The 15,811-nt window shown below is 41.3% G+C and overlaps 1 protein-coding gene across 6 annotated transcripts in view; it reads left to right on the forward strand.

Moving 5' to 3' along the window:
• ARPP21 (cAMP regulated phosphoprotein 21) overlaps nt 1-15,811 on the forward strand; it is a 196,970-nt gene that overhangs the window by 4,993 nt on the left and 176,166 nt on the right. The window lies entirely within an intron of this gene.

Genomic DNA, 15,811 nt, shown 5'->3' on the forward strand with positions numbered 1-15,811 from the left:
TACTTCATGCAATATCATCTGTCCTGCTATTCATGTTTAAAGGAAAATCGTCCTGCAGGAAAAAAATCAATGCACTAAAAATTCAGTTTTACACCACTGAGTACTAGCTTCCAAAGATTACTCTGCTGAAACAATGAGTCTTGTGGGCCACTGGTGATTCGTTTGTGAATAAGGACCAAAAGAGCATTTGACGTACCCTCCCAGATGTGGTGCTGGTGTCTACGGTGCGTTTTCTATGACTGTTCAAGAGAGTGAGAGTTTAGAAAATCAGGACTGAAGTTTTTTCATACATCTGTAATTTTAGAAGCTTTGTCATTCCAATGCCTTCCTGTGCACCTGATCGCATATCTCCTGTTTTTCTCATCCGTGATCAGAGTTTCTTAGGACTTGGCAGGGAGGAAGGACTATTTTGGAACAGGCATGTAGTGACCTATGATTTGACTTACAATATTAGTCAAAGACCCAACAGTTGCTGCATAGACCTAGTGAGTGCTAGCATTTGAAAAGTGAGATCTGCAAAACAAAACAAAGCATTTTTTCCCAGACCTATCCCTTAACTATGGTAACCCAAAATGTCTGGATAGATTCTTGCTCTTTCCTGTGCTTCTGCAGTACGCAAAACCCAAGTTAACTGGATTTTAGGATTACTTGCTTTTCAGTACAGCATTGATACCACAGGATTATAAGGCAGGACTTTCCAGCCACTGGAGTATACAATATTAAATCCTGCAATATAGTTTCCATAATATTGCATTGCATTCTCTCCTCATTAATCCAATGTTCCCTAAACCCTATATTTTTAATGAACAAATAATTGTTCTGTTACAGATAACTCCAATAGGGTCAAACCTACTTAGTAAAAAAGACTACATGTTTTTACATAGGTGAAAAGTAGGGGTGGTGGAAATATGCATGTGGGGAGTTGATAATTATATTCAACACAGATTGGTTCCAACATCATATTTATCTTAATTATAAGAATATGTGTGAAAGATAAAGTTTCCCAAGAAGACAGCTAGCAATGGTGGTTTTATCTGGCTGCTCTTTTTATTTGTAGATTTCATATGCTTTAAACAATAGTTGTCTGTATGGTTATCCCCACATTACAGAGGAAGCATACAATTTCCTGAAAATGAGAAAAAGTTAGAGGGCAGCACCAGTTGCCCACAGCCATGCTGTGTCCTCTTTGACTTTCCAAAGAACATTTTTACAGCCACCCATAACACTGCTGCCCATTGCAGGCTCCAAACAGCACATGCACGTCTGGGGGTTGGATTTCAGCCCCACTGATCTCCTTTTGTTGGCACTGCAGTAATGAGCTGAAACAAGACATTATTCCCAGGGCTGTGTGGACATTGCTAATGCCAATGACTAAGTAAAACTTATTTGTTGTGACAAGGTGATACTTGTGTATTACTCCAGATCTTAGGCTGTTAAACAAGAAAAGCTCTACGGATTCTCATTTCACACAGGAAATAAATACTGAAGAGGAAAAAAGAGATCAATATTTTCAAACTGGGAATGCATGATTATCAGGTTTCTGAGAGAGACTCTAGAAAAAATACAAAGTCTCACACAGTATTTAAGGTTTAGGAATTTTGCCTTGAAATTAGAATCTGTTTCCCTTTTCACACTTCCAGAAATTGGGAATATAAAAGCAATGTCAAGTCGGTAAGTTTCAGTAGGGCAGGGACCTGAGCTCTTCATTACTTTCCCAACTGCTTGTCAAGGCCCCAGCAACACCCTGAACTTAAAGCCCCAGTGGTTGTGTGAGAAGACAACACGTGGAGGGGCAAGAGTTGGTGCTTTGGTTGGCATTTGTCGGTTGTGATGATGGTGTTGGGAGGAGAAAATGCCGAGAACTCAGGTCCCATCTTGCTGAGATGAGCAAACAGGCATGAACACCATCACTGGCTTCATTGTGTCCCAGGCAAATACAGCCATAGTCCTTTGGTAAGCCAGACTGCCAAAAGGTGAGAAGTGTAGGTAAAATGATTTTTTAGAGAAGGATATGTCTGAGTAAGCTTATACTAAAAGTCTGTCAGGAAAGCTCAGGGGTCCTTTGTGGATGCTTAAGCTGTGTTTAATTACAGGAGAGAGAGGAGATCTTGTGTGGACCCTTCTTTTCCTTTGCCAACCCAGGAAATGAAGAAGGATGCTGAGAAACCGAAATATTTCAACCACGTGCTGTTAGAGCCTGAATTCAGATTCCAGGATCATAAAGCATAATAGGATTATTAATACTTCTATTACTATTTTTACTTTTGTAGCATTATTTACACCATATTATTGACAAATTGCAGAGGAGATTGGTTTACCTGTTTTACAGGATGGATAAACAACTTCCCCAGGCAGTCTGACCACTGAGGCAGTTTTAATCTGACTCTTCCTCATAAAGCCTTCTTCTGCATTGCAAGGAGGCTTCAGGGAACATCACAGCTGAGACAAGGATGGATTTGAATGGCAGATTATGGAACAAAATCTTCCAGCCATAGCTTTCATGAACAGTATCAGCCAGCTAAAGTAGATGTCTCCAGATTTGGCTCCCAGAAAGGGTGATAAATAAGTCTTAAATGAGCAATTTTATTGACAAATACCTCATTCTGTGATGTGTGAAAGGATCTGGTGCTTTTCACTGAGTGAAAACTGATCTGTGCTATAGCAGCAAGATGACTCACCACACAGAGATCAGAAAACGCCTTGTGACAAATAGTCAAATGCAGCACAAGGCTGATCCCATTGGTGTCCTGGGTATTCTTCTCAAGATGGTTAACTGTGGTCAAAGGCATCTCTGTACTGCTCAGACTCAGAACCACCAGCTCCACAGCTCATATCAATTTTTCTGTTTGTTATGCAGAGGAGGTGGGAGACTACACATTCATCTAGCTTGGGATCCGGTGGAACAGCAAGGACCAAACCCTCCTTTCCCTTCTACAGCTCTTTGTCTTCAGGCATGGAGAAGTTCAGGAGGGCCTTCCTGAATGGTGTGGCACTCCAACCATCCTGTTTGTTAGACATGTCCCTCATGAATTTGTCTAGTCCTGGCACAGGCTTATTTATGGCCTCCACAGCATCCTGTGGCAGTGAGTCACAACTTAATTACACCTTGTGTGAATAGGTTCATTGCCACTCTGGAACCAGCAATTAGTACTTGCAAAGAGATATTTTCTGTGAGAAATGTACTTTTCATCAGTGCTACCCCATAAGAGGAGCTGCCTGTTGAAGCTCACAGGAGATAACAGCTTCAGGGGGAGAAGGGGCCAGTGCCAGCAGTTACGTCACCGATGAGCCAGAGGAGAAAGTTAGGTACAGTCAGCTTGATGTCACACACCTCATGCTACCCAGCACTGGAACAATTAAAAAACCCACATTACTCACTGAACCCCAACTGCTTATTTGGTTCACTGTGGCCATGGAAACATCTGACCTATTTACACCTTCAGCAGAGTGAGTGGTGGCTGGTGGAAGAGAGGTGGGAAAAGGAGAATGCTTTGAATTTGGATTTTGGAGACTTTTAATTAAGATAGATGCATGTGCCTGTGTGCTCACAGGGGAGAGTCAGAGGAACACGGCCCAAGCAGGCCAGGGGTTCCTGCACCAGTGCAGCTGTGTCCTCCTTGAGCAAACGTGATTTACCCAGAGCCTCTGCTTTGCATGCATAAAATGACACCCACCATTTCCAAAGGTCTTATGGAAATTCCTTCTCCTGTCACTTTGTCAGCAAAGTACTTCACACTGTTTCTGCAGTATTCTTTCCTGAAAAGGCCTCGGTAGATGGGAATCAGCTTGTTCCACCAAGGAAGGAAGGGAGATGAGTCTCATTCTGCACAAGGCTTGCCCGTGCACCTTACAACGCTCATCTGCTCCTTGCCTATTTCTCAGTACAGATGGGAAGGTGGGAAAGAGCAACATGAAGGCATTTGGGACATCAGATAGAGCAGATTTCACTTAATTGCCGCTGGGGCATTTTACCTAGGCTGCAGATCCCCATGATAATGATAATGCCATTTAAGTTACCAGACCAAGGGCACGGTACACATCAGACTGAGCCTCCTAATCCTATTCTTCCAAGGGCAGGAATTAATATAAATGGGCACATTGGCTTTTAGATAGCAGCCACCTGAAATGGACCCTAGCTAAAAGGACATCTTCTGGAGAGGGGAAAATATTAAACTCCAGGTGTAAAGAAGAATTCTGCAGATACAACATAATCACAGTGAGTATTAAGAATGAAAGGAACTCCAAGACTTTGAAGATCTTTTGGGAAATCTTGAGGAAGAAAGGATGTTCACTTTTGATATTAGTGAGAGAACGTCTAATATCTCCAAAGCATCAGATTGAAAACCATAGCATCAGACCTCAGGAATGCAAATTTGGTAGCTCTTTAAGCTGAAAGCTCCCCCTCCACATGCTTTTTAATTTTTTTTTATTGCACATTTCAAAACCATTCATATTCTGGCAGGTAACAGTTTTTTATCCTGAAAGTAAGGGTTGACCAAGGAACAAACTGTGCCAATTCTGTTCTCAAACACCAAAATCAGAGAGAAAATACCATCTGTTTCCTCAACAGCCTTCCTTCCCCAGTTCCAGTGATATCTTCTCATGGAAAAACAGTCATGAAGCTAACCACAGGACACACAGCAATGCACCATAATGCAATGGTCAGTTTGTGTGGAGGGACCATTGTTTCTCCCTAGAGGAGGCAGCTGGAAGCTCTATTCCCAGCTGGCTGGGGGAGATGTTCATAGTGTTCTGTACTGCTGGGCCCTGCCTGGTCTTGGTGGGATTCCTCTTCCACAGCAAAGGCTCTCAGGCAGCATTCCTAAGAGTTTTCTCTTTGACCTGCTACAGCAAATTGATGGAGCTTTGACAGCAGCTGTGAGTAATTTCAGGAAGAAATCCACTGGAGTGCTCATTATCACTTCAGCATCATTTAAATTTTTCCCAGTCGGGGTGACTATTTTGTAGTCACAGGGCTCAGGCTGTTTCCTTTGTCCTGGGAAGCCCACAAAAACAGACCTTCTACCTGTAAGATCCTGCCAGAAGCTTTGCAGCTGGATGTCTTTTGTTTCTGACTTCTTTTTTTTTTTTTTTTTTTCTCCTCCTCCTTGTCCTTTGTAGATGAGTTACACAACACTGTTTTTTCCTCCTCCAGAATTGCTGAACAAATTTCAAGGCTGCGGAGGAGGGTGAGGAGAGACTGATGCACCGAGCCACCTTTGCCCATCCACTTGTGACTGGGGTATAATAGGTGCAGTTGATTTGAGACTGCCAAGAGTTTGCTGCCAAATTGAATTTTTCATAAACTGATTACTGCAAAGTGCTCTTGGCAGAGGAAAGTTAACACCTTTCTAACAAGCTCAGCTCAGCAGAGCTCATAAAGAGGGATACTGTAATAATAATCCTCTTCTAGATCCTTGGCCAGGATTTTGGATTTTCCGAGAAACTGTTTCCACCCCCATTCCCTCATCCATAAATAAATCCACTTAAGGCTTTTTTTCATAGCTGTTGGTGAAGGCATAGGAAGATTTTTCTGCTCGTGTAAAGCAGCCAACCTCCATTGATTGCAGTGCTCTGAGTTACTTTAGCACTGTGGGGGTGATAGTATGATTCAGACATGGTTGATAAAGTTAATGGTAATCTACCCTTAATAACTTAATCTTAGCATTTTTCTCTAAAGAACTATGGAGCCAGGGAAAGGCGCTGGCTGAACTACTCAAACAATTTATCTGACAATTTCTGCCTTGTGTTTTCTGCTTGCAAAACACTCATCCAGAATGTTTTTGGTTCGTAAGGTATTTTATTCTTCATTTTGTGTTGGGGTTATAAAATAGGGAGGTAAATTTAGTTCCTCAAGTTGCAATGTTGTCCCTGTTGCCAGATGACTGCCACCCTACAAGCAGAGAGGCCGCTCCCAGGGAAGAAGGACAGTCTGTTACCTGCAGGCAAGGGTACCTTTACTCATTCAGAGACACTCATGTGCTAAGTGGACAGAGTTCCCCAGAATTTATTTAACTTTCATGAGCATTCACAGAAAGAAAAACAGAAGACAGATTTTCTGTGTGTCAAAGCTGCTATTTGCAATTTGCCCAAATCACACTTGGAAATCAGAAAAACACACCAAGAGTATTATTTTGGACAGACTGCATCCGTTTAGTTTAGCTGTTGGAGGCTGTGCTCGCTCAGTCACTGTGGAAGACCTGGTTTGTGCTGGTGACTTGATGTGAACTCCAATCAGATATTCCAGTGGGTGGGCAGCGATCCCACAGCGTGAAACATCTGCTTCACAAAACAGATGCTGGGTGTAAGAAATGTCATTAAAAAAAAAATAATCATAATTTCAAATCTCCTGCCCCTCAGATGACTTTTCTAGCAGGTGCTCCTAGGTTAAAATAAAAATGCTTTAGCAGTGGCAACAGAGAGAGAGCATGTCCTTGTTAATTATTCTCTTTGCTATGCTTTTCCTCCATATTTATGCCATTAAAACATGGCAGGGCTTCACACTTGCCACTGACATAGATGCAGCAGAAAGCTTTTACTACTCCAAAGGGGAAGCATTTATGGAAGTGCCAAGGAGCAGACTACAAAGGCCCAATGTGTTGCTAGGTCTGTCACCAGCAAGAGCTTCTGTGGAATAATCCATGCAGTGTACGGGATGCACACGGCCCATGTGGTTATGATTTAAAATCATGCCATCTGTTTCGGAGATCTGAATGGTTTCTATCTTCTTTGAAACAAACAAGAAAAAGAGAAGTAGGCGTACTTGGGCTTTGATTCTCTTTGGTGGTGCAAGCAGGCAAGATGTTTCCAAGTGTCCGAGCAGATCCTCTTTTGCTTGGCAAGAGGGATGGCTGTGCTGGCCCATGGAGCAGGGAGGGAAAATAAGATCATGTCTACAAAAATTACAACCTCTCAATTTACCAAAATTGAGAGTACATGTAGGTAATATAGATATGTTGGTATTTATAACTCAGATTTTTTTCCACTATAGTTTTTTTCAAATATTGCATCATTTGAATAATTTTGTGGACCAAAAATCTACAAAAGCTACAGGTGGGAGAGGAAGAAACCTGTGTGAGGTCAAGTAAGGGATTCTTGTTTTCATTTTACTCCAGGAAAATTTCTTTTTGCTACCCATTACTATCCATTTTGAAATGAAAATTAATTTTGATTTGGAAAATGAAGCTTTGAAATCAAAAGTGAATTTCAGTTAGACATTTTTAATTCTGTTGAATGTTCACTGAAAATTGCCTAAACCACTGCCAAATCCTCTCAAAAAATGCCTCATCGAGTGGCTTGAGCCAGTGTGTGCCAGCTCTTCTCATCACAGAGACATTATCTATAGCAGTAGGAGTTCTGATGTTAATACAGAAAGGGCATATCATGAAAAAGTGCCATTTCAGCCTCATAATTCATAAATATTAAGGAAAAAATTTTGACATGATAAATTATATTGAAAATCACTATGTAGTAGGAGAGAAAAAATGGCAGCTGTGAATGTGCTATAGTTGTGTCAAAAGAATTTGTTGATTAAAAATCATGTATTTGTTTTAATAAAAAATCCCTGTGTTTTACTGTGGTTTCAGCATTTCAGAAATTGAATAGCATGCCAGTAAGTGAGAATTTTAAACAAACAAGAGAGTAAATTTTTTTTTCTTATTTTTCTCTTTTAATCAGCTAAGGAGTTGAGGGAAAGACATGCTGCAGTTGCAAAGTTCAGTTGCTTTGTTAAATAAAATAGCTTGAAAAATTCTTTCATTTCTTAAAAAAACTACTTCTAAAGAGGAGTATAATAAGCTGACCCACAAACACCAATCCTTCTCTTGCTTCTTTGCAAAACCACTTGTATCTGCAACACATATTTAGTGAGATGTGTCTGTCCGTTCACCTCTTGGAGCTGGGAGCCTGTTTTTTTGGTGAGTGCTGAACCAGAAAGATTATGGCATGTTTTTCTTCTTGTCATAGCTCCTTCCTAACTCTTGCATGGTTATAAATATATACTAAATGTATTTTGATTCAGCCTCCAGAAGGAGGGTGGCTTTTATGACACCAGTGTCAGGATCTGCCCTGCCTGGTATGTAAGTGTCATTCAGTTGAAGGAGAGATTGATGTCAAAGGCACAGATGCTCTTTCCCTTCATCCACAAACCTCTCTGCTGTGGGGGCATTGTCAGGGCAGGGGACAACAGGTTTGTGAAAGGGAGTGAAACTGCAGTGATTTCTCTGTAACCTGTCGTTCATCCTCACTGCTGTCTGTCAGCAAGCCTGCTTCCTCACCATCCTCATCAGGACTGCCTCTCTGGACCCACCCAGTGACAGGTCAGGTGTAGCAAGGACCGTAAAAACCTTTAGAAGAATATACAGTGATTTGTTTCCTCTGGTTCATTTTACTCCTTTCACCTTTGTTAACACAGATGCCAGATTTTGTGGGAGGGGGGGAGGAGGGAAAGTTCTACATTTATTTTAGAGAAAAATCTGAAGTGTTGTTCTGATTCTGAACTGGGAGCTAAAATACTCTTGACTTTTTCAAGGCACATAATTCTAAAAATTCACTTAACGTCCTATTTTACTTCTTTTCAGTTCTGAATTTATTTTCTGTATTTTCCTCTGGTATGTCAACAGCGCACAGTTCTGGTTTTCATCTTTCATTTGGTCTTGTTTGCAATAGTTGAAATACTTATTTTAATCGATTCTTTTTTTAAACATTAAGAGCAGCTGCTACTTGGTGTTGACTAGCACATCTTAACATTGCTTGTAGATCACAGGGTTTCTTTTTCAAATTCTAGCTGGAAATGTTTTTCACTTGGCTTACTCTTTTTTGTACGTGTCTAGATACTGCATTTTTGAATGATTATTTTTTAAAAATACAGCAGACTCTTTTTTCTTAATTTGCATGGAATTGTTAGACCATATAATCCAGCATCAAATATTTATTTAGACACATATCTTGCCTAGTTTCATTCAACTTGGAGGCATCAGGCAGAGCCCTTGAGCAATTTGTTTCCAGTTGAGAGATATTAATGTTTCTGCATGATAAAGTGTTGTTGTTTTCTTCAGTTTCATCTTTCTGTGGCATTAACATTGTAAAGGCAACAAGTGTTGGTAAACAAGGTGCTCAAAGAGCCAAACAGCAAACCCGAGCCAGTGAAAGCAGAGTGACGTGAATTAGAGGCAAGAGCCACCTTTTGATCCACTAATACATCCTTTGTGTGCACATCTAGGTTGCTGTACAGTGCCGTCATTTACTCAATGGCTGCAAGACAAATGATGTGCTCTTGTCATCTCTGACCCGTGCCTAAGGAAAATGAGCTTTTAAAGCTATGATCTTGTGTGTATATACTGCCCAGTTTGCTGCCAGAGAACTTTGCATATATTGCATGGTATCATCATCTGGTAAACCAATTGTATTTGCAGTTTGGTCAGCATCATTAGTTAATTAGACCCTGGCTGTTTAGGCACCTGGAACAAGCAGTGGGAGTTTAAATTTTTCTGATAAAAGGATTTATTTATAATGAGTCTCACCCCATAATGAGTTCCAGCCAGGGGAGACTGACCATTAGCAGATGACTCACAGCATTACCATAAAGATCAGAGTCACACATTCAATTTTTGTGCACACATATGCAATTTTATATGGCTTACATACACTCATCTAGAGCACAGATTCTAAAAACAAGTGTTTTGGCTCCAGTTTTTCAGTTATGTTAAGTCTGATATGGTCTTCCTATGCCTGAAAGTAAACAGGCAGGATACAGCAGACTATTTATTTTATTTCATTTTTTTTATTGCTCTTCCTCTCTACAGTTTCAAGAGGAAAAGAAGCTGAGTTTTTAATATTGTGAGAATGCTCAGTCCTTTTCATCTGGGAGATGTCAGAAGCAGCTGCAGACCTAAATGAAAGGAGCTCATCTCTGAAAATTTGCTATGCTGTAATAAATGCAGGGTTCTGCTGGTGAGCTGCTGATTGCCCTTTAATGTCTTTAGCAGTACTCAAAGGCACTGCGGTTCCTCCCAATCCCTTTCCCCCCTCCCTGTACACCCAGGCTCAGGACCTCATCGTGTCAAGGCAAAGATTTCGTTGCAACACTCAAGGGCTACATTGAGTTTAGAGAAAGGGGTTGTGCCTGGTTTCATCACCCAGCCAGCAGCTTCCCTTCAGCCCAGATTGATGTTCTTTATTGGCATATTAGCTTTAAACATTTGGTTCCCTGAGTCACATTCATATAATGGGAGTTGTTGGTATGCGGCAACATGGGAGTTGTTATCTATTTATTTTATCTGAGTAACATATGCTATTCAAGGAAAAATGTGTTTTTCCAGCATCCTTGTGACATATTTTCATGATTAGTTACAAAGCACAGTCAAATGAAATCCAAGAATTACCTTCCAGCCTCCAGGTTCCTGCTCCTCTTTCATTAATCTGTGATCATGGGGCATCTGCCAGTCTGGAGACTGGAAAAGTGTTAAGAACATGACAGATTCCCAGAAAAACACTTTTACAACTGGGAAGCGAGAATAGCATATGTGGATCTTGGTAAAAGGATCTCAGAGTTTGTAGAAGTCTCTGGGAAGCCATGTGGGCACAGTGTAACCTGCAGTTTAGAAATCTTAAAAGGCCTTTTCTCCCTCAGATTTGAGAGATGTTGATTGTCATTCTGTATTTGATTATGGGGTACATGAGGCACAGTATTTTGGGCTGGTGGGCGCAATCCCAAGGAAAGGGGGAAGTGTGACTGATGGGCAAACCAAACACCACCTGGAGCAGCTCTGGGTAAGGTGGAAGAGCTACTTGATACTTGTGATGGTCAAGAAAATCACTTTGAGGCAAATGGGCATATGCAGACAGATGATAAAACCACAGGACAGTTTGGATTATTTGGAGATTATCCCAGCTGAAGGGCAAGAGTATTTTCACTGCTGGGTAGAAATAGGGCTAAACTCAGCATAAAACCCAAAACCTCTCTGACAGAGAAGGAAAGAGGCCAATTTTGGGATTCCTCTCAGCCTAAAAGGGACATTTCTAGGCACTGATAAACACATGGTTTGAAAAAGAGCCGTATGGGGTTTATGAGGTTTTAGCGAATGTGGTGCTTGGAGCCCTGCAGGAAGCAGTGAAGCTGGCAGTAGTCATGAGCCGCCACCATAGTCACTAAAGCTCCATGGTTAAAGGCAGCAGTCCCCACTACAGCAGGAGGCAGGATGTTTGAAAAAGGCATGGTTTCCAGAATAGCTAAGGATATTTTATCAAAAGCAACTGAAGATTTATAGCAGTCTCCATCATTTGTTCTGTCTCAAGAGGGCATGAGCAAGAACATGCATCAGGAAGAGAGTCCCACATGAAGGAATGCCAGCTACAGTAAAAAGAAGCATCAGATGACCCAATGGTGATAAACCCCATTTCCCTCAGGCAAGTAATTCTTGAGAAACCTCTCACCCTGGAATTCAGCCCATGCCCGAATATCAGACCAAGCAACACCACTGAAGCCAGAAGTGATCTCTGGAGTCTGGAGGAAACGACATCAGTGGCGAGCCCACCCACATCCCCATGGCCAGGAGGTGTAAAGGTGTCTCTACCTCATGAGAAAAATCTGCCGGTAAAAACGTTTTCGTTTTGTAAGCTTAGAGTCCTAACCTGAGCGTACCCAGCACTCAGTTGGCAGGTGGAGTGCTATAAAGAAAAGAATCAGCAATCATCATTATTATGAAACATCAGGTTGTCCATAGCTTGGAATACTTCAGTACAATACCACTAGAAAGCAAGTTGCTCTGAGTGACATGATAAGTATTAACATCGGGAAATCATTTTTTGGTCTCAAATTTCCCTCAAATTTTTTTATTTTAGATGATACTTTTACATCTGTTTGAGGTTTTTCAGACATAAATAGTCTATTATATAAGACTTTAGCCACCCCTTTTCTTCTAAAGTTGCTCATTTGTTCTTCTATTGTAGGAAAACTGTAGCTAGGATATGCCAAGAAAATGAAATGGTCCTTTTCCTTCTCCATCCTAGCATGCTACCCACCTGTCCCAGAATCTCTCTGCTCTGTAATACTGAATACTTCAAGACAGATGGAGATAAATAGAAAGAGGCCAAAACAACCATTTTATGGGGCAGTTTGCCATTTGGCACAAGCCTCTCTGAGTCAGAGTTTAATTGTATTTGCTGATCATAGTTTTGGAATGGATATTTTAAACTAGATGTTATCTATAGAAAAGAAAATAAAGCAGAGGGTGAGAGAGAGGAAAATTCACGCTTTAAGTTGTCTGTCTACTTATAATATTCTTGTTGTCCCTTTTAAAATAAACAACCTAGGAAACTAAGAACGTGCACATTATAGTAAATGCAAGTAGAGACTTCAGAGTTCCAGTTTACCAAATATGAGCAAAATCCAGTGTCATTATTCCCTGATGTTACAGGATGAATTTGTTCCAAGATCTATATAGAAGCCTTTAATTCCCTGGTTTGACAAAGACCAGCCATGTTCTCAGTCATGTTATATTAGATATTGGAAGCACTGAGGCTGTGGTTACATTTTTGGCTAAAGTGCCCCCAGTGCCTTCATTGTTGCCAAGTACTTTCAGTGGCATTGCACGCATGAACAGCCAACATGGTTCATTCAGCCTAAAATGCCACAGCCATTAGCTAATGGTGACAAGTGTGAGGGGCATTTTCTCAGTTTGTTTTGGGGGAGGGAGGGTTGAACTTCCTTATCTGGTGCACCTACAATTTGAAATTCCTCTGCTAACCGTTATTGTGGGAATGAACTATAAGGCTGTAAATTGGAAGATGAGCAATTGAAAGCAAGAAATACTTTGGGTGCGTCTTTCTCTGTATCATTTCTTAAGGGAGTAAAGCTGCATTACTCAACCTGTATTGGAAGCATCTTGTGAACTGCAGTGGAGCGCAGGAAGGGCAGGTGTGGAGGCTGATGCTTTCACCTCTGCACTGCCTGGGGAGCAGGCACAACTCTCTCAAATTTTGGCTGGTGAAGTGCGACTCCCAGCAGCCTAGTTTCTTACTGGCATAGCTCCTCTCCTCCAACAGGGGTCCCATGCAGGTGTATCACATTCGATCAGAACAAGAATCCAGCTCTCTGTGGCTAAAGTGTTTTCAGTTGCAGGCAACAAACTTCATGCTTGTCTCCTCACACTCTGCCTTCCCCAGAGCAGCCTGCAGCAGCTGTCAAAAAGTAGTATCAGTCAAAACAAAATGCTGTCCCTTTTCATAGCTCATTTTCTTTTAGACTTAATGACCACTGTAAAAAAACCAAAAAACCCAACATAGAAAATGCCCTCCAAAAAACCAACCCTGACTACCACTGGGAATTTGGGGTGGAGTTTGTCATGGTTGTGCAATGGGATGGGGGCAGAACATCAAGATCTATGTTGTGTGTGTGCATTTACCATGATAGCTTTTCCCTCTGAGAGTGATTCCCAGGTTTGTTTAATTTTCAGGCTTAGCCTCTAAAGAAAGTATGAGAAATGGAATAGATCATGTTTAAAGTGCCCAGGTGGTGTGTAACTGGTTTAGGTCTTTCATCCTTATACTGTGGATGAAAGAACGTTGTGAGTTTCATAAAACCTGAAGGATACATCTGTGTTCCTCCGGCAGTGCAATAATAAAATCAGCAAAGGCTGATGCTCCTGCGCGGCTCCATCACTCACAATAAATATTTGAAAGGCATTATGGCTCTGCAGTAAATGAGGCTGTCAAAGAAGGCCACTTCCAATAGATCATACTAAATTATGGCATGTGAAAAGTACTGCAGATTAGTGGCTCTTTGTTCATTCAATGTTTAATAGCTGGCAAGAAGAGGGAAGCTGGTGATATTCAGTGATGTATTATCTATGGAAATACAGGGGCCATGTCTTGAACCCAGTTCTGCTGCCTGCCCTGAACCTTGCAAATGCCACAGAGCTTCAGCATCTCTGAGGAGGTTGGCAGCAAGTGCTTGGAGCAGACTCCCGTGGATGCTGCATGTTGTGCTGCCCACCACACTCCCTCTTTGAGGAGCATTTTCCTCTTCCCTGATGTCACTGAAGTCTTTCAGGCTGAAAATGTGTTTGGCTCTCTGTGTATCTGCAGTACAACCAACATCAATGTCTCCTCACTCTTGGTGACTAGGGCAGGCATCTTTGCCTGCCCTGCCTGCCTCTGTCCCCTCTGCACCCTGCCAGCAGCTCTCATTGCAGTCTTGGTCAAATCAGCTCCCTCCCTCTGCTTGCAGCAAGCACCAAATGGCACTCCCAATGCTTGTTTCCATTTTTGTGTGGATTAGATGGATGAGGGATAGAAGGGAATTATTAATAATTGCAGAGTGAATTATTAGTATTTATTGTGCCTCTAGCAAATTCTGTCTTTTTAAAGGAAGTGCCAATAATCAGTTATGGTGTTTTAATTAAAGAGAGCGATCTATAATTAACAAAGGGATGCTGTACTTTACACTGACTTTTATTATTTTTATTAATCAGCAGTACTTCACAGATGTTATATTTTGAATTGTTTGTACTGCTCTTTTGCATATTTTTTTCCCACTTCAAGGTACACTAATTGAGTGAAATATTTTCATCAGGCTTTAAGATTCAGTCAACCTCAGAAAGCGAGACTCTGCTCATCCTGGTGCTTGTGTCAATGTTACTCCAGACACTCTTTCAGAGAAGAGAAATTTAAGTTCTTGTGCTTTAGTTTCAATGCTTTGCTTCTTCTGCAGTGTAAGTCACCTGCTGAACTTAAAGTATATAGGTAATTTAGAAACTTAGTTTACTTCTCATCTTCTTCTCTTCACATTAGTGGTCATTACTATTAACAGAATGGTTCGGTGTCATTGTGCAGTAGTTAGATAAAAATAACTCGTATCATTGCCCACAGGAAAAAAACCCTTTACAGTTTTCTTTTATTTCTAAAATTTAGCTATGTGGTGAACTCAGACATTCTTCATGTCAGCAAGATGTATATCCCAAATGGCCAGTTTGACTGTGAAATATATTTTGTTCTAGTAAATGGTTGTTCTTCATGTGGTTTTATCTTAGTCTGGATAGCTGAAATTGGTATTAAAACCTAGTAAAGACCCAGGGATGATACCTGAGCAACTTTCAAAGGACTCGTATTTTTCTGTATTTTGCTTTGGAGACATATGCATTCAGTTGTAAGTGTCTAGCTGAGAATGACCATGGACACTAATTTCCTACAAGATGTGTATGACCATTCATCAGTTTGTATGTTCTTTAGAGACATCAAGAGGCACAGTCTCCAGGATTGTATGCTCCTTAAGTAGGTTGCTGTGTCGCAAAAGCTGGCAGAAAAATTCCTGAACAGCTTCTCACTGCTGGCATTAGCAGTTAACACCTTTCTTGTATATGACAGGCCATGTGAAAGAGGTGTATGGTCACCTAAGCTCACTGTGAAAAGCAGAGTAAAATGGTTCAGAGCTGTCAGTACTACAAGATTTATAGTCATTCCTTGGTGTTATGTCCTGCACACACTGTGCAACCTCTAAGCTGATAGCCCCCTGATTTTAATTTTCAGGCTAAGTCCCTTGGCACTTTTATAGTCCTCACAGTTTTAGTGGCAGAGCCATTCCTGCAAGATGTAGCCTGATAAAGAGATTGTAACTGCAGATTTAGTCTGAATGTTAATGGATGTGGAACTGATGTAGGAGGGGAGGGGGAGGAAGATATTTTCTTTCCAAACAGAGATGCCTGTAGCCAGGTGAAATTAGTGTGATTCCACCAGTCTCCTGCCTAAAAGGCTCCTGCTGGGGCTAGCAGAAACAGTGATGTGACCCCTGCCTTGAAGCAAGGGACACACGTAC

Source organism: Hirundo rustica, chromosome 1, assembly GCF_015227805.2.
Source record: "Hirundo rustica isolate bHirRus1 chromosome 1, bHirRus1.pri.v3, whole genome shotgun sequence".
Taxonomy (NCBI): Eukaryota; Metazoa; Chordata; class Aves; order Passeriformes; family Hirundinidae; genus Hirundo; species Hirundo rustica.